The 19,610-nt window shown below is 38.9% G+C and overlaps 1 protein-coding gene across 8 annotated transcripts in view; it reads right to left on the bottom strand.

Moving 5' to 3' along the window:
• The window catches only part of CENPP (centromere protein P), a 264,711-nt gene that overhangs the window by 19,933 nt on the left and 225,168 nt on the right, over positions 1-19,610 (bottom strand). The gene's annotated exons all lie outside the window — the stretch shown is intronic.

The raw sequence follows: 19,610 nt of genomic DNA, 5'->3' as shown, positions 1-19,610 counted from the left end.
TTCTTTTGAAAGAGTTGGGTAAATTAAAATATTTAACTCAAAAGCTGATATTCTGTTTTAGATCATTCCTTTATGCACCAGATAGCTAAAAAGTCCAGCCTTACACTAACATCATTGTTATCAAGAAATAAAATGTGCTTCAGAACTGAGAAGATTCTCAGGAATGCAATCCATTTTCTTGTTCCAAAGGTATCTGTGATATGAAACTTGCTTTACTTCTTTTCCCCAAGCCCATACAAATGAATTACAATGTTCTCTCCTTTTCTTTTAAAACTCAGATTAATCTTTTGGTAAGCAATGAAATAATGTTTTCTTTATATGCACTAGTGATAATTATCATACAAAGGTATGAGAGACAGTCTTATGAACTAATGTGCTGAATACTATTGAGTTTAATTTTTGTAGGATGTTAGATACCTGCTGGAAATGGAAAGACCATAAATTATTTTGGGGAGACCATCCAGGGTACACACATTAGAAATTCTGCCTTACACATTGGAATCTGTTGACTGGAAACTCTAAATTCTCTTAAGAGTTAACATTTTGAATTTTACCATGTATAGCCAACTTCATAGTGGCAATGTCAATTGTCTCTTAACAGTATGGCAACTTGTAGACTTCTGATCTTTCTTTGGATGTATAGGATAGGGATGATTTTCACATGTATCTCAAAAAAGAGTTAAGGCATCCAGTAAAATCTGATGGTTATCTTTGAATGCATCCTGAGTATTTGGGGCACAGACTCTGAAGAAATAAAACATATGGAGGGATTCCTTCTTGTCCTGAAATGCCCCTCCATGGTTTGGGCACTCCATACACTCTGAGCTGGCGAACCTGTATATGAGGGTGTATGCAAATGTCAGGATCTTTAGTGGTGGGATGTGCTGTACCTTGCTGCTTTTGTACTATGGCTCACTCTGGGTCTGTATAGTTGTGCACAAGTGTGTCATGCAAGAAAAGGGGGCTTCATGGAGCAACTTTGCTTATGGAGGCTAGATGCAGATGGGAGTAAAAAGTGAGCTCCCTCAAGGCAAGTAAGGCCTTTGCGTAATACCACTGTCCCAATGGTTGGGGTTCAAGGATCCATTGCATTAATGGATGCAAACTACAGGAAAAGGGATTCAACCTCAATATTAGAAGGAACCTCCTGACAGTAAGGGCAGTTCGACAGTGGAACACATTCCCTCGGAGTGTAGTGGAGTCTCCTTCCTTATAGGTCTTTAAACAGAGGCTGGATGGCCATCTGTCGGGGATGCTTTGATTTAGATTTCTTGCATGGTAGGAGGTTGGACTGGATGGTCCTTGTGGTCTCTTCCAACTCCACAATTCTATGATTCTATGAATAGATCACACCAAAAGTACTGAACACATCCTTGACTACGTAATGCTGTCTTACACTCATGTGAACAAGTTGCACAAAATTCAGTGCCTGTGAATTAACTTGATCTGATGCATAATAGTCTTATGTATTTTACTTTTTACTGTATTATTTTAAAACTTTACAGCATTATATAGGATGAAAGCACTAGAATGCTTGTTAATATTTAACAGCTAAACACACCCATTTTCTCACATTCATTGAGGTGGGTCCCTTTGCCTCTGTCAGATTCAGGAAAACAGAAAACTCCTGCTGTCTCAAGATAGAAAATAAAATGTTAGGCTAATCCATGTGCTTTTAGAGAGTGGAACAGCAGGTAGTGGAGAAGGGAAAATAGAGAACCTTATGAAGTCTAGGTCAGAGAAGAGTTGGGTTTGTGGAGTAGAAAAAGAACTGAGTTTGGGAAAGGAGGAGGAGGAGGAGGAAGAAGGACAACAACAACTACAACAGAAAAGAAAAAGAAAAAGAGACAGTTGGAATGGAATAGGTGTACAGGAGAATGAAGTAAATGTTTCTCCTCTACATTCATTCTATTCCAATTCACTTGAACAAACAAACAAATCTTTTCCATTGTGCTTGCTGTTCTTTTTCAATCTCAGCTCTTTGAAGGTGTCACCTTACCTCCATAGGCCTGTATGGAATACAATGTTTGGAACCATTCAGGGGAATGGGATGCACTGTGAGTCATACGGAAGTTGGAGCAAGCTTGTTTTCTGAAGCTCCAGAGAATAGGATCTGGAGTAATGGATTCAAACTAAAGGAGAAGAGATTTCACTCCAACATTCCACCCCAATAACTTCTTGACAGTAAGAGCTGTTCAACAGTGAAATATATTTTTAAACAGAGTCTGGATGGTCATCTGTTGGAGGTGCTTTGATTGTGTATTCCTGCAGGGCAGGGGGTTGGACTGGATAGCCCTTGGGGACTCTTCCAACTTTATGATTCTATGACTTGGTCCCCGTGCTCAGAAGCATGGAGACAAACTCCATGCATCTGAGGAAGTAGACCAAGTCTACAAAAACCTATGCTACAACTTTTTTTTCACAAAGTTAGTCTCAAATGTGCTACAAGATCCCTTTGCATACCAGTTTGTACCATTCATCTGGTTATTCTTCTTTTAGCTGGAGGTTCTTCTGGAGTTTAAGCTTTTCCAGCATAAGAGTGGGAGAGAGCTAAGCCAGACCTTTAAAAATAGAGGAGGAAAAAAAGATATGAGAGAGAGAGAGAGAGAGAGAGAGGACTTGTGAATGAATCTGAGAAATGTTCCTGCCATCTGCAACCACTTGACCTCTCATTTTCTCTTCTTTCTTATTATACCCGCAGGCAAATGCGACATTGTTTTGTTTTTACACCTAAGACACTGAGGCGGGATACAGACCGCCGCTTTGCGATGGTCTCCCGCCGGCGCCATTTGCTCCACGCGGGAGCTGCAGCAGCCAAACCGCGCGGCTCCTGCGCAGAGCAAAAAAGAAGCTCCATTTCGGAGCTTCTTTTTGCGGAGCCTTTATGATGTCGCGAGGCGCCGCTGGCGCATTCGCGACGTCATAGGCGTCGCGACATGTCTGGACGCTATGCGTCTAGTACGTAAACATGGCGGCCCCCATGTGGAAGGGGCGCCGCCATGTTGTACGTATTCTATACGTATTAGGGTTAGGGGGGTGCGGAAGCACCTCCCCTTCCTAACCCTAGTACGTATAGAATACGTACTGTATGGCGGTTTGTATCCCGCCTCTGTCTCTGCCTTCAAATATGGAGGGTATGAGTTTTAAAACATATTGTTATGAAAGAGGAAATAAGAGTATTTGACAAGCTTAATGAACAAAGCTGAAGGCAGGTCAGAGTTTTCAGAAAACTCTTGTTCAGATAACTAGGCAGTATTACTATGTATAAAAATCAAAGAGCTCAAAATAATCTTGTTTGTGAGAAACATTTGCTAGAATTTTGCACTTCCTTTTGAACCTTAATGTGAGAAAAGCAAATCTTTCCTTGTAATGTCACAGTAAATGTGATCGTGTTTAATATTCTTAACTTACAACTACAATGTATATTTGTGCAGTTTTAATTTATCAACTGATGAAAATATGAATAAAATACTTTACAGCTGGCCCGCCATATCCATGGATTCTTCATCCACAGATTCATGGCTTGAATATATATGATTTTGATTTTGCCATTTTATATAAGGGACACTATTTTATTGTGTCATTGTATTTAATGGGACTTCAGCATCCAGGGATTTTGGTATCCAAGGGGGATCCTGGAACCAAACCCCAGTAGAAACCAAGAGCTCCACTGTATTTGATATCTAGCATTAAGTCAAAAGCAGATTCAATCTATTAAAGCAGAACACACATTTCAAGAATAATTTGTCTGAATACCTGTGAATAATTTCCTTTTTAAACAGAACTAAATGTATGAAAACAGGCCATGTATACTGTAAAGGAGAGAGAAATAACTGCCATTTTGAAAGGCTGCTATAACATCAGTTTGTGGGAATGAAATATATCAGGGCAAACTGTTCAGTTGGAAGAATTTGCAAGCAAGAGTTGGAACAGATGACTCAACCTGTATTACTGTTTCAAAATAGCAAATTCCTCCAAGAAAAATATTTTCAACATGTTCTCTCCATGGGTCTACAATGGGAAAGTAGTGAAACTTTTTAAAAATGTTTAAAATATTTTAAGTTTTCCAGAACTGTTCACAAACAAATCATGCCTTTAATTACCAGTAGTGAGAAATTCTGTAAAACACATTGACCTGTTCTATGCACTCCTATACAGATTTACTCATAGGTAATCTGCACCAAGAATGTTATTTTTTCTAAAATTAACTTTATGTTCTGCTTGTGCAATTTCCATGGTCATTTGGTTGGCTATTATGAGAAAGAGACCTTTAGATATGTTTTTTTTAAGTGTACAGGTTGAATATCCCTTATCCGATATGTTTGGGACCAGAAGTATTGTGTATTTCACGCTTCTCACTCCATATATGGTAGGCGTCTGTGCTACAGAATTTTAAGCGTGGCTTTGCTAGCATGGGAGAACAGTGTTACGGTCCTGTAATCACTACATCTTTTGCGTCTCCTTTTTTGTGGATGGGGATGTATATTGATAATTTCCAATCTGTTGGCCACTACAGTTGCCCCTCCTAACTCATGGATCTGGGATCCGTGCCTTCAAATATCCATGAAGGGGCAACCTCTGCTAATTCCAATGATGCGCATGCCTGGGCCACATGCCTGGGTGTGTGCCCCATTCAAGCCTATGAGTGGAACAGATCACCCATGAAAACGGAGGGCCAACAGTATTTTGTTTTGCATATTTGTTAGCATATTTTGGTTAACACTAGAGCTGATTCTGTCTGTGTGGAATGTAGTAGTTCAATTGGGATACTGAGTTTCTGGTGATTTATTCCTCTCCGTTTCTCTTAGTGCAGCTTCTACCTTAGTGCAGCTTCTCCAGAATTTGGGGTTCGTCTTCTTATGGTTCTTTGTTCCATGTGTCATTCATTTTATCACCTCTTTTATATAGCTCTTCTGTATACTACTTACACTGTCTTTTTAATTATTCTTAATCATGTAGTATGCTCTTCTGATTTTAGAGTATCTCTGCCTTGGTTTGAACATCCCTTTGTATTGCCTGATTTTATAGAAGAGAACTCTCATTCTTCCTTTTTGTCATTGTCTTCTATTTCTCTGCACTGATTATTATAATAATTTTCTTTATCCTTGCGCACTAATCGTTGAACGGTTGCATTCATGATTCTGATATTCCTATCTCCTTTTACTTTTGCTTGTTGTCTTTACTGCTTGTGTTCTGTTCATTATCCGTTGTTTCTTTTCTTTTCTTTTCCTTTGCTGTTGATAGTGTGTTTCTGCATTATTCCTTGACAATGTCCCTGGCCTCTGACCATAGTTTTTTGGGTTCCCAGTTGATTATTCTTAATAACACAAATCTACGGTATTTCCTACATTATCTGTCGATTCTATTGAGATGTTGTTCAGGTCATATTTTGGTATGAGGATGGATTTTGTGTTTTTCTTCAGTTTTACCTTAGTTTTTGACATAAATAGTTCATGATCTGTGCCATAATCAGCGCCTGGTCTAGTTTTGGCCACAAGAATGAAGTTTTTCCATCTTCAGCTTCCAATTACATAGTCTATCTGATTTTGGTACTGACTTTCTGATAATAATGAAGCATCATTAGATCATTCAAAAAGTAATCAAATCATGACCATGCAATTAGCCCAGATCAATTCTCTAATTAGTGCTGACTGCAAACAACACTGGAGGGGAGCACACAATCAAAATGGCACAAAAAGTGTGACCATCAATGAGCTGTACTTATTTTTAAAGCATTTTTGAGAGGTTTTTCTGATAAATGCAAATAACATTGGTTTTAAAAAAAAAATAAAAATAAACCCAACATGTATTTGTCTCTTGAGGTTTTTGCATTTGTTTTGAAAATTGAGTCATCTACATTCAGACAGAAAATACAATTCATGTCCTCGTCGACAGTACTCCAATCCAGCTGTTTTCAGTTTATTTCACTTGAATAACGGAAAAGTATTTGCAAGCTTTTAAACGAGTGTCTGCATGATTACCAGTCCACTTTCCCTTGTTAAGATAGAAGGAACTAGAGAACGTCTTGTTCGTAGAGGAAATACAACCAAGAAATGATTCACAGTAAGCTGAAATGCATATCATTCTGTCCAGCATAAACAGACTCCTTATTGCTTTGCAAACCACACTAATGCGGAAATATAATATATATTATTTTCACAACATGATCTAAATAGTATGCATAAAGAAATCTAATAGGACTCTTTATACACAAATGTCACAGCATTATATTCTGAGTAGCATTTTCTTTGCATACAAATAGTAGCCACATGTATATAAGTATAGGCTATTTTAGTTATTGTTTTAAACCAAATTGGAGAAGAAAAAAATAGATTCTAGCAAAGACAATGTACTGCTAAAACACAATGAAAGGTCATAAAACATAAAATAGTGCTGGGTTGCTCTTATAGTATATGAGAAATTAGTAAGTAATAAAACATGATAAAGCACCCTACATGGAATTTCTAATGATCTATGAAGCAATACCACAAACCACAATGCTGAATCAGCTTGTGTGATCCAGCACAATGACTACAGTACTAACACATGAAAGGCTTAATTTTTCTAAGGGGCGAAACAGACCGGCAAGAAGGGGTGGCTTGAAGCCGCTGCTTCTGGAGATGGGTTGGGGCTGCGGTGAACCCACATTGCGGCCCCAATCCTTCTAGAAGCTGGCCAAAAAAGGAGCGGATAACATCTGCTCCTTTTTTGGCTGACAAAAAGCCAGCTGTTTATGCCTCGCCGCTCCTGGAAGATTCAAGATGAAAATCAACTCATTAGAAATGTGGCATTGCAGAAGATTTCTGTGGATATGATAGGTTGTTTAAAGTACCAATAAAAGGTTTCTAGAGCAAATCACACCTGAACTCTCTCTGTAAGTCAAGATGACTAAACTGTGTCATTCGTTCCACATCATAAGAAGACATGATTCACTAGAAAAGACAATAATGCTAGGGATGGTAGAAGGCAGTAGGACAAAAGGAAGACCACATTTCAGATGGATAGACTCAGTCAAGGAAGTCATGGCCCCGAGTTTGCAAGATCTAAGCAGGGATATTGATGAAAGGGTGGCCTGGAGATCTCTCATTCATAGGGTTGCCATAAGTGGAAGTTGACTTGGTGGCAGTTAACAACAAATTTTGGATTTTTCTTATTTGTCCTTTTATATAAATATATGTATATAAAATTTGTTGTCACTGCCACCAAGTCATCTTTGACTTATGGTGACTCTATGAATGAGAGACCTCCAAGTCACAGCCCTGCTCAGGTCCTTGTATTTAAATCTAGGGAGTCAGTGTGCCATAGTGGTTTGAGTGTTGGACCACAACTCTGGAGATCAGGGTTCAATTCTCTGCTCAGCCATGGAAACTCGCTGGGTGACCTTGGGCAACTCACACACTTTCAGTCCCAGAAAACTTCATGACAGGGTTGCCTTAGGTTGGAAATGACTTGAAGGCACACAACAACAACAACAACAACAACAACTTTAAATCTAAATAGCTTTCTTTGTACCTGCTGTACCATTTTTGTGCACTCGTATTATATACAAACCAAATACCTGTTGCTTTGAGTCCTCCTCCCCACATTTCCCTTGGCTCAGGTATAGCGACGAGTGTAAACATACAGTTATGAGCAAGAAAATTTCCTAAGGAGCAGGCAAATGAAGATGGCCTAGTACCCTTCATAGAGGAACATATTGTAAGAGGCAGTGCAGGTGGATGTGTTTTTTTGGCTGGGGACAAGTGTGGGATTTATTCTACTTCTTACATTTTTGGTGTACTTGAAAACAAGTTATTATGTATACATATAGGACAAACTATGTTGGGTCTTACACCTAAGTCTGGTGTATTAGCCATACAACAAGTAGACGGTATATTGACTATGCTAATCATACTGTCCTCTGCTTTTCAACAGCCCACCAAACAATTCTGTAACAAATTGGCACAAGTTACCTGCTACTAAAGACTTAAGGCAGAACAATGTTTAAAATATGTTTTGTTCTCCTTTGGATAATCATTTCATTTCTCTTAGAAGGAAACTTATTTTGTAAAGAAAGCAGGGCAGTCAGTAAGCACAGCAGTTTCCAAGATAACAAATGGACAATGTTATTGGCCATTTAGCTGATAAGAAATAGCTGGAGGCCAATGGATGGGGAAACAGTCTGTCTTTGCTGTACATATGAGATGTTAGTCAATGAATACTCTGATTTCACTTAGCTTTAAAAGAACATTGGTATTGTGGGATCATATTTTAACACAAGCTTGCATATGATAAGACTAGAAACCTAGCTACATCTTCCCACCCATCCATACCTCCTCCCTCGGGAGGGGGATCCCAGTATTCATTGTTGCTTCACCCTTTTAACTGTTTGTGAAATGGCCAAACCCATGAAAAATGGAACAAAGAGTGCAAAACCATATTCCCATTTTAAACATAACCAAGCCTGCAGTTGTTAATTTTCTCTTACACTGAATAGAGTTTTGACTCATATGACCTTATCACCAATCAGGTTGTATCTGCATTGCAGAAATAATGTAGTTTGATACTGCTTTAGCTCAATGCCGTGGAATTTGGAATTTGTAGTTTGTTGTGACACCAGAGATCTCTGGCAGAGAAGTCTAAATAGTTCACAAATCTACAAATCCCAGAAGTCCATAGCACTGAGCCATGACAGTTAAAGTGGTGTCAGACTGCAAACGCAGATTCAATAACTGGAGACTGAAACTATCTAAAGCCTGGGAAAGTTTATCATGAAATGTGGTCTGCTGTGTGGACTTGCAAAGTTTTGCATGGTACAGGAACTGAGGCGGGGTACATACCGCCGCCGCCAGTAGGTCCGCGGGGGAGCCGGAGCCTTCAGACGGCCCAACTCCCGCGCGGACCGAAAAAGAAGCTCCAAAATGGAGCTTCTTTTACCGTCGCGTTTGCGACGTAGCGAGGCGCCAGGGGCGTGCTCGCTACGTCACAAGCGGCGCGACGCATACGGACGCTCAGCGTCCGATACGCAAAGATGGCGGCGCCCATGTGGAAGGGGCGCCGCCATCTTGTACGTATAGAATACGTACTAGGGTTAGGGGGGTGCGGAAGCACCGCCCCTTCCTAACCCTAGTACGTATTCTATACGTACTAAATGGCGGTATGTATCCCGCCTAAGATTTACAGACTGACAATATTTTTAAAGCTGACATGCATTAGGCTAAACTAGCTTGCAAGCTGTGGATTATTTTACCACCTCAGTGAGAGCCACATTGCATTTCAGGATATTTCCCATATCTGAAGAAATATTTGCATGTGCAGATGAAATGTGCAGACATGTAGAGCCAGAAAACGCAATATGGAATAAAAGGAAAAATAAACTCAAATAAAAATTAAAAATACACTTCTCATGTTTTGGGGGTATTTCCTGACCACACTGAGTTTCAGTGGCTTCTGAACGGGGTGGGTGGGTTTCTCTTGAATGGGGCCAGCCTGCAGAACATGCCACTTCTGTCTCAATGTATCACAGTTTGCTAATGAAGACATGTGGCATTTTGTCCCAGTATGTTACATTGGCTGGGACAAAAAAACAAAAACAAAACTACTACAATGAGAAAAACTCAGAATATTTTTTGTCCCAGATTTTTAAACAGCATTTCACAAAGCCTCTGACAGTTACTCCTTTTTACAAAATTTCTTTTACATTTTCCCACTTCCCCCTTTCCTCCTCTTTCTCTGTCCATCTAGAAGGCTCTTAGTAGCATCAACATTTAGAGGATACAGAAGTTAGGCTGGAGAAACACAGACTTTGGGTGTTAGGTTACAACAGTTGGTGAAAGAAAAAGTAAAAGAGCTTTGTGAAAGAAAAAGTCATCACTAGGTGCATTTTGGAAGAAACCTTCATGTGGTCTTTAGAAAGTTCCAAATGTTTGTGTTTACTTAGGTAAGACATATCAGACATGGTCTTTCATTTCACAAATACATATGGTTAGCTTTGGATAAGACATTTACTGAAACATGTTGAACTGAGCTTCTTTTTTGTGGTGTAGAAACCTTATTTCTTTCCATGTTATTTCTGCCTCTGGTGCCAGATTTTCTTTAAAGATGTAACTCACAGGAACCCATCTACTTTCTTAACTGAAGTACACTTGTATATATGGTCTCCGATACCATATAGCATTATGTGTTTTCATTCTGCTCAGATGTACATTTCAGTATGTTTCATGGTAAAGACACTGGCAAAGCACATGATTGCCAGACAGGCAGGAGAAAGACTTCTGTCTGAATCCCTTGAGAGCTGATGGCTGCCACTATAAATAACCCTAAGCAGTGGTGTTCCCACACCAGGTGACACCCAGTGCAGGGGGGGACTTCCAATGGGGTTTCTGGGGTGAGGCTGCCCAAGCCCCCCCCCCACGGGGCCTGGGTGCCCAGAGAAGCCCCTTTGCGGGGCCTGAGTGCCAGGAAGAAACCCTCTCCAGTGCCTGGGCACCCAAAAAAGCCTCAGTGCAGCCCAAACAGTGCCTGTGGGGTGTGGGAAGCCGACCTGGTGTCACCTGCACTTCTGGGGATAGTCACCCAGTGAGGTCCGCCGCACCCCCTCCCCAGTGACACTACTGGCCCTAAGCTACATGGACCAATGATCTGATTCTGTATGAGGTAGCTTCCTATGAGGATCCTGCAACTGTTTTTTAAGGTGAGGGAGCTATGTCATTGCTAGTTTTGACTACTTTTGGGAAGGCATTAACAAACAATGAATAAAAAATACCTTAAAACAATCACCACTAGCACCACCAGCACTATCCACATAAATCTGTCTAAGTACAATCAAAGCAATAGCAAAATAATGATCATACAGTGCACTCCCGATTGATAATTTCTGAGGGTGCTCCACTCGAATCTTGGTGGTTCAATTTTGACAGCATTTCAGGGAGGGGGAGGAATCACCCCTGCCGTCTAGGTTTGGCGGAACTTGAGTCCCCTCTGCCCCTATTCTGGGTTCATGGTTTTCTGTCTTCTAATGTCTTCTAAGATTTTATTAATATGTTCTCTCTAGGAATATCTAGGTCCTCCAGCACAACTCTATAGTCAACTTTAACCAAATGTCACACTGAAGGACCTAGAAATTCCTAGAGAGAATACTCCACTAGGCATTTGTAGCTTCTCCAGTGCAATTCTACAGTCAATGTCCGACAGATGTTGACCACAGAGTTGCACTGGACGACCCAGAGATTCCTAGAGAGGTGCTCTCTCAGGTAAAAACATAGTGTTTCTGTTATTTGCAGTTTTTCCACATTCACAGGGGTCCTGTGCCCCTAACCCCAGTGAATGTGGAGGGATGAGTGTATTTGCAAGGCTGAAATTGCCACAATCCCAACAATAGTACAAGTGAACACAACCGAGAACCATACATACAACTAGACTTATCTTTGACATTTTCACTGACACGGATTGTACTGCTTAAAAGGTAAGCTATATTTAATTGGAAAAGAAATTTGCCTCCTTAATAGTGTGAAAAACTTATGTAAAAAAACAACTCTATATGTGCAATTGTCAAAAGTACCTTTTCATTTGAGACCTGATTAATAATATTTCCCCTGTGACTTCAATCTCTAAGGAAAGAGGCAGAGCAGGAAACAAGGAGTTGAAAATTGAAAAAGAACAATTTTAAACAGGAAGCAATCATGGCAAGGATATAAGATGATTAACAGAGAAAATGCACGAAGCTGAACAAAACTCATAACTTAAAAGAATACTCTAGGCATAAGAAAAGCTTGAGGAGCACCAGTAATATACAAGATATTTTCCCACAAGTCAAAAGCCAAGAACAATGAATGGCACAATTATGTGGCTTTACAGTATATATATATATATATATATATATATATGAAAAGAAAAAAATTATAAGGTAGAGAGAATAGACTAATTTTCATTGCAATTAAAGTAAGTCTAAGCTTCTCCAATCCTAACCACATTGTTATGACCAGAGAGACCTCTAAGTGACTCTTTGTAACATCACACAAAGAAATAGGATCCAGAGATTCTAGCTTTTCCAGTTTTCCCAGTGGTATCATTCCACCACATTTGATTTGGAGTCAGTCATGGTTTTTTTCAATACGTGGCAAAGAAAAAAAAATCCTTCATTCTTTCAAGCAAAGCTACATGACGAATACCACTACCTCTTCATTTATGATATTAGGAGCTTCCAGTTCAAAATTTGACCCATTTTATAAATGTGTCTCAGTCGAAAATAAGTAAACTTAGAGCAGGTAACTCAAGAAAGCTATAAGTTAGCAGTTCTCGGAGTTTGGACCTCCTCATGCATTGAATGTTAGCTCCCAGAATGCCTGTTGGCTGGGGTTTCTGGGATCTGAACTGCAAAGTATTTTAAGTTCGAGTACCACTGCTATAAACTACAAGTCAAGTTACACCTGCATATTAAAATGACAAAGGAATTAACATGTAGAAAGCATTCCTCCTTCTTCCTCATCCTCATCCTCTTTCTTCTTTTCTTTTTTACAAATACACACTAACACTAATGTAGGAACTCTTCTTAAAAACAATCAGTACAGTAGACAATTCAAGAATTCATGGAAATACTCCCCTCAATAAAAAAGTAAAATAATAATAATAATAATAATAATAATAATAATAATAATAATAATAAACCAACCAAGAAAACAAGCCAAACTACATTCTGCCCATTATATGTCAAGAAATCAATGTATATACTCATGTATACGTCTAGAACTTTAGGTCAGAAAATTGACCCTAAAAAGCTGTGTCGACTTATCCATGGGTCAATATACGTACTGCATCTTTACTCTTATGTAAAAAGAAGGAACCATCCCCTGGTAAAAAGCAAGAGTCTAATCTGTCCTGGAAGCACTGATCCCCTCTATTCTCTCATCCACCCAATCTTAAGAGTAAGCACCAAGAGTTTTGTCTGCTGGAATTTTGTAAATTAATTGACATTGTTTTGCTTTGCTTCATCCTTTAGATCCTATGCTATGTGCTCCTAAGTTTTACCCTCGACTTATCTATGAGTCATAGCAAAATCCATAATGTTGGCCCCAAAACTTGCCCTCAACTTATTTATACATGAGAATTTTTCAGAGTCTCTGGACTGGGGTTTGTTTCCTCACGCAACACATGCCTCTGACCACTCAAGATCAGAGTAAAGAGACAATTGAAACATCACACTGTAAATTGTGGCATGACGTAAGCAGGAAAAGAGGTCATTAACCTCTTTCCCAGTTAAGAAAAAAAGAGATCGATTTTACAACCATCTCCCACAAGACAAGAATGGAAGAACAATACTATCACATAGTAAGGCACAACAGAAGGCGCCTATCATCCAGCTGCACTTTCATTTTACTGACTTGTGCAATAAGGCTTTTTGTATTGCTTGTGGCATTCCAGAGCTTAATTCTGAGCAAAGCAAGGGAATACTCATCACTCTAGTGTGATCTCTTTGTATTAATACCAGTGGCGTCCCTAGGGTTGGTGTCACCCCGTGCAGTAACTCAGTGTCAACCCCCCATTGACCTTCTCCCATTTCACACCATACAAAATCCTTAGTAATGCTTTTTTTGCACTCATATTACTCGTAAATCAAAATTATACCATTGAATGTAATGCTAATAGTTGTGACATAAACAACTCACAAAATTAAAATTCTACCTTCAAATTACAATATCATACTCACAATCTAAATGGATTTATACATACATAGTGAAGATTTGGATAAAATGTGAAGTTTTCAAAGAAAAAAGAATTTTTAAAAATTTAATTCAACATTTTAATTTTTTAAAAAATGATTTAAAAGTTTGAAATTTGAAAATTTAATTTAAAAAAAATTCTGGGGGTTCTCCTTTCTCCTCCCACTGAGCCTCGCCTCACTCCCACAATCTCTTAAATTATTTTGAAGGGAAGCAGATGAATGCCACATCCCGTTTTTGCCCAAAGGCAGACTTTTGACAAGCAGTGGTGTCACACCCACCTTAGGGTGTCACCTGGTGTGGTCTGCAGACCCCACCTCACCCCTAGTGATGCCACTGGCTCATACTAGGAACACTGGAATTTAATATGCACCATGCCTCTGACATTTGAAAGACATTTCAATATCAATGTATATATTATAAAATACAGAAAGATTTAATTTAAAAAACTGTAGCAAGATATAATAATGGCTGACTTCTGATCTCATCTGTATTTATATAATATCATTTTAACACTCACAAGTAAGAAAGGTATTTTTTGACATACACACCAGTCAATGAGAATACAATCTGAACTGTTGGCTTAGTGTTCTGTTTGTGTTATAACTACCAAGGACAATGATGTCAGAACATGAATATAGAACATGATAGAGATTGCAGTTGTAAAAGACATTTTCCACTGTTGTGGTCTACTAAAATGGATGGAGAGTATATTAAAAATGAGTCACTCTCTTTTCCCTTTAAATTAAATTTTATTTTTGTGTGTGTGAATTCAGAAGTAGCATATGTTTTTAGGCTGAGTATGTACAAAGGGCGATAGAAGTCCAATAGCTGAGTTTCTTCTCTATTTTAAAGACATGTTGGCAAAGTAATTATATCCTCATCTAGCTATCCTGCTAGAAATAGTTGAATGATGCAAAGAATTACGGTAGTTACAAACACGTCAGCATATTACAGCACTTTCCACAGAAAGTGGATTTTCCCCCCTAGTGGCTTATGAAAACAGCTAGAACTACAAAAATGTTGAAAACAAGTAATAGAAAAACAGTTTGAAGAGGAATTATAAGCATAGTCTTAGCATTCTGACTACTGGGAAGGTCAAGTAGCTTATGTGAGACTATCAACAAATATAACAAGTCTAGAGAATGGCCTGGTAGTTCCATCTCTGGTTAAGTAATTCTCGGTCTGGAAGGGAAATGGTCTGGAAACCACACATAGGCAACTCAGAGTGCCATAGGAAAAGGGATAGAATACAACTATAATAAACAAGTATTTTCCATTACTTAACTTTCATCCTTCCTTTCTGTCAGCAAGCCTATGTTTCCTCCTTCGTTGACCCAGGAGAGTGAGTGTTCATTGCATCTGTGCTCTGACAGAAGGAGTTTTGACCGAGACTTGACCTAGTCCTTTGCCTCACATCCAAATTAAAGTGCAAGATTAGAATGCTGAGTCTTTGTATACTCAATCTGATGTCAGCAAGTGTTTACAGATTTGAACTGTGTTCAATCACATAAAAATACTTAGATCTAGAAAACGGAGGTCCACTGAAAATTTGAAAACTTTTGAAGGTATTGTGGAAATGGAATCCATTATTGGCTAAACATTGGCCATCACTGTATTGGAGCCAAACTTCATCATACTTAGAGTACCCCTACTGAAATATCTGTAGCTTTAGCCATGGATAAAGTTCATCACATTAATTTATGTCTCTAATCTGAGACTAAAATATGTGTCTACACTATACAGTTGTATCATTTTATTCCACTGTAATTGCTATGGCTCCATCATAAGGAATCCTGAGATTTATAATTTAGTGACGTTCGTAAAAGATGCCATGGTACTCTTAAAAGAGAAGGATTAAGATTAAGCCAGTTTAATTCTCCAGACAAGTGCTGTCAAAGGCCTAGTTCATTTTATGCTAATGGCATAGATGTGTGTGTATTTTATACATACATACATACAGTCCCCCCTTTGTTCATGGCCTTGGGATCTGCGACCTCACTCTTTGTGGACGGCGACCAGGAGGGAACAAAATGGTGCGGGTGTCCGAGGTGAGCACGCGGCCACTGAAATACATGGGAACCCAATATTGGCGGGTTTTCAGATCCCCCACGAATTGGAAGGGAAGACTGTGTGTGTGTGTGTATAGAGAGAGAGAGAGAGAGGGAGGGAGAGAGAGAGAGAGAGAGAGGGAGGGAGGGTATATAAATTATGACCTATATTTCCGACAATTTACGATGCAATTGTTTCACTAGCTGGAGAAAGAAGCAGCTCCCATATTAACTCAAATTAATTAAAGGAGGCTCCTCCTTGAGGAAGTAGGTTACATCTTCAGAAGGGCAAAGTTATAGAGAAGAAACAGGTCCAGATGCAGACAGATGCTACTCTTTCCCCAAGTTAGGAGCTGAGGATTGAATTACCTCTCGTAAAAGATTTTACTGACCTCCATTGGATTGCTGGTCTTGGCTGCTAGTGTATTTCCATCATCCCAGTATGATTTGGAAACAAAGAAGCTCAAAGAAAAAGGGTGTTCTGTTTTAGTGAGAGTTGCCCATTTTAGGAAGGGGGTAATCCTACACATCATCTAAAACTAGTATCAGAAAAATAACAGAGTACATGATTTTGCGAGCAGATGTAAAAGGCTGCAAACAATTGTGCATGAGAATTTTGGCATGCTCACAGATTACTTTGGAGCTGGGAGGGTACAAGGCAGCATGAGTTCAGAAGTTTAAGAAACATTAAAAAGACAGATAGAGTGCAAAAACTACACAAACAAGATTTGGGGACTAGGGAATTCTGAAGGGAATTTAACTTTGACTCATGCATTCCACATCCTGTGTCCAGCTGAAGCAGGTCCAGTGCCCTGATAAAGAAAGGTCATTACTGTATTGCTAATCTTTAAAAAGACCCTGGCCTAGGGCTTCTTGATGTTCTTCTCTTATCATTTGAATTACACCATTTTTTTTAATATCAGAGATGAGAAACATTTTTATATCTGTGGACCAGAAGAGAGGTGGTTGTTGTAATTCTTTTTGTGTGCGTTCAAGTAATTATTAATTTATGGCAACTCTAACATGACCCTGTCACAGGGTTTTCTTGGCAGAATTTGTTCCGAGGCAGTTTGCTCATGCCTTCCTCTGAGTCTGAGAGAGTGTGACTGGCTCAGGATCACCCAGTTGGTTTTCATGGCCAAGCAGGGATTCAAACCCTGGGTTTTCAGTCTCCTTGTCCAACATTCAAATCACTACACCACACTGGCTGCCATGGAGAGAGTAGCCCAGGGCAAAATCAAAATTATTAAATATGTAGCCATCTTCCCACCAAACAAACAAAAAACCCACAGACAATTTAGTTCTAGATATTCAGGAGTAAGACCCATTACAACAGCGTTTTTACCTGTTCAGTTTATGCATCCATAGTTTTTTGTGGGTTTTTCAGGCTATGTGAACATGCCCACATAGCCTGAAACCCCCCCCCCAAAAAAAAAAAAAACAAAAAAAACGTAAACTGGAAGAATATTTTTAATTAAAAAATTACAAATACTTTCTGGTGAATATTTTGGCCTCCTCCTACTCCCCAATGACTAATCAATTTCAGCATTTAAAAGATATCTGGAAGTCCTTTTTATCTGTATAAATATTTTCCAGTTTACAGTACAACAACCTTTGTTAGATGTTATCTAAAACACTAAACTACACAGTTTCTTCTAAAATACTGTCTCAAACTTCATTTGATTTTATTATCACACTTACTAAAAGAACAGAGAAGTAAAATTCTTTCTCTAATACTCTGGCCAAATACTGAAAATTAGAATCATAATAGTTGGAAAAGACCAGAACGATAGTTCAACCCCCTAACATGCAGGAAGATACAACTAAAGCACTCCTGAAAGATGCCCATCCAACATTTATTTATTTCTTTATGGGATTTATATCCCGCCCTTCTCCTAAAATGGGATTTATTTGTTTAAAGACATCCTAAAATGGAATGTCTACAACTTTGGGAGGCAATCTATTCCCCCATTGAGCAGCTCTTGCAGTAAAAAAAGTTCTTTTTAATTTTAGGTGGATTCTCTTTTCTTGTCATTTGAATCCATAAGTTCATGTTGTATCTCTGGAGCAGCAGCAAACAGGTTTGCTCCACAGTACACAGTACATCACTTAGCATATGTACTGGTAAGCATTTACTTCCTTTTCTCCAGTATAATTCATCTTAGATTTCAAATACCATTATTTATACTCATAAATCCTGAAAAGTTATAAATTCTTACTATTATTACGTATGCAGACTGTCTTACTTCCTAAAAGGACATACAGGAATTCAGAGCACCTTTTAGATTAATTGGGAAGAAGAAATTTTTAACATCTGTTTTCATGGACACAGTTGACTTCAGCATCTGAGGAAGTGGACTGTGTCCATGAAAGGTTGTGATAGAAATTTCTTCTTTCCAGTTAATCAAAAATGTGCTATTGGATTTCTGTGTCTCTGCGCTCTCTCTCTCTCTTTCCAAAAGGTGAACAATAATTCACATTTATTAATGAAAATGAAAATTAACTTTTCAAAACAATTGCTATTTTGAAGCATATTCAAGGAGGTAAGGCAAAGGCCTAGAAAATCCAGTAGTTAAAATTAAAAAGGGACCTATCCAGGTGTATGATACTAGGAGCATCATAATGAAGTCCATGAAGCCCAGTGTTGTGTTTACTAGGCTAACCAGTTTTCTATGGGAAACCTACAAGGATGATCCTGTCCAGGAAATGGGAAGAGAAGAAGGACAGGGAGAAGCAACCTATATAGGTGAGAAAAAGGCCTAAATCATGGCGCAGTCTGGGGGAAAATCACCCAACTACAGCCAAAACAATATACACAGCAGAGTACAAAAACAAAACCCCACAGCGTTGGGGTGCAGTGCACTGGCCACTTTTAATTTAAAAGAAAAACTCACAAACAGTTAATTCATCCAAAGTTCTAGAGGCTTTTATCTTCAGGTTGCATAGTGTACAATACAGTGCGCCTGCACCATATGCGGTATGTGAGCTCTAATTGGCTTTACTTAGCAAAGATGATGACTCAAGTTGCCAGTGACTTTAATTTTTGATCTCAAGGTAGTACTGACAGGAACAGGATACGCTGTAAAAAATGGAACAAAAAGTCTCTTCCCTGACTTGAAATACATTCAGTTGCATGTATGCTAAAGTAACGACAAAACCAGTCATGTTGACTCTTTACTTGTCAAGGGAACATAGGGTTGAATATTCAATGTACCCAACAAGTAGGAAAAAGCTTGTTAAAATCTGAATGAACTTTTCAGACATATTTTATACAGTAATAGAACAAAAATTTGACTAAGCTCTTTCTTTCATTTATTGGTTCACGTTTTTATTTCTTGCTACTTGAGCATACTAGCAAAAACAGAGCCACTGTGGTATAGTGAATATCCTCAGAACTATCTTGGGCAACTTGAAGAAGCTAGATCAATCCTAAATGTCAGATGCGGTTACAACTATTATATCTGGAAAAGTAGGCAACTGGGAAAACCAAAACTGTATAATTCAAAACAGACTTGTATAATCAAAGTTCTAAGTTCCATGTAAACTTCCACAAGCATTTAATAGTGTGTTCTGGGTGGAAATTGAAGGCATGTAAGCAATCGTTTTCAATAGAGTGTTGTGCTTAGAAGTCCATTGTTCAGTTGGATTGTTCCAGGCTCAGGTTGATGGAAGGGCGGAAGTTGTGGAAATCCTGGTGGAACGTCTCCAGTGATCGCTTTCCATGTGGCCAAATTATAGAGATCAAGAAATTGTAGATAGAGGAGAGGTTTTTGGGTGCATGTGCTGAGGAAGTGTTGTCCCAGGTCAACCATGAAGATGTTTGCAGTGCTATTGACTTGGAGATACATAGTTCCTCAAAGTG

The sequence above is a fragment of the Sceloporus occidentalis genome, unplaced genomic scaffold (assembly GCF_023333645.1).
Source record: "Sceloporus occidentalis isolate IW3139 unplaced genomic scaffold, rSceOcc1.0.p SCAF_1, whole genome shotgun sequence".
Taxonomy (NCBI): Eukaryota; Metazoa; Chordata; class Lepidosauria; order Squamata; family Phrynosomatidae; genus Sceloporus; species Sceloporus occidentalis.
The sequence above is the reverse complement of the archived record's forward strand: the minus strand, read 5'-3'. Positions and strand labels throughout refer to the sequence as shown.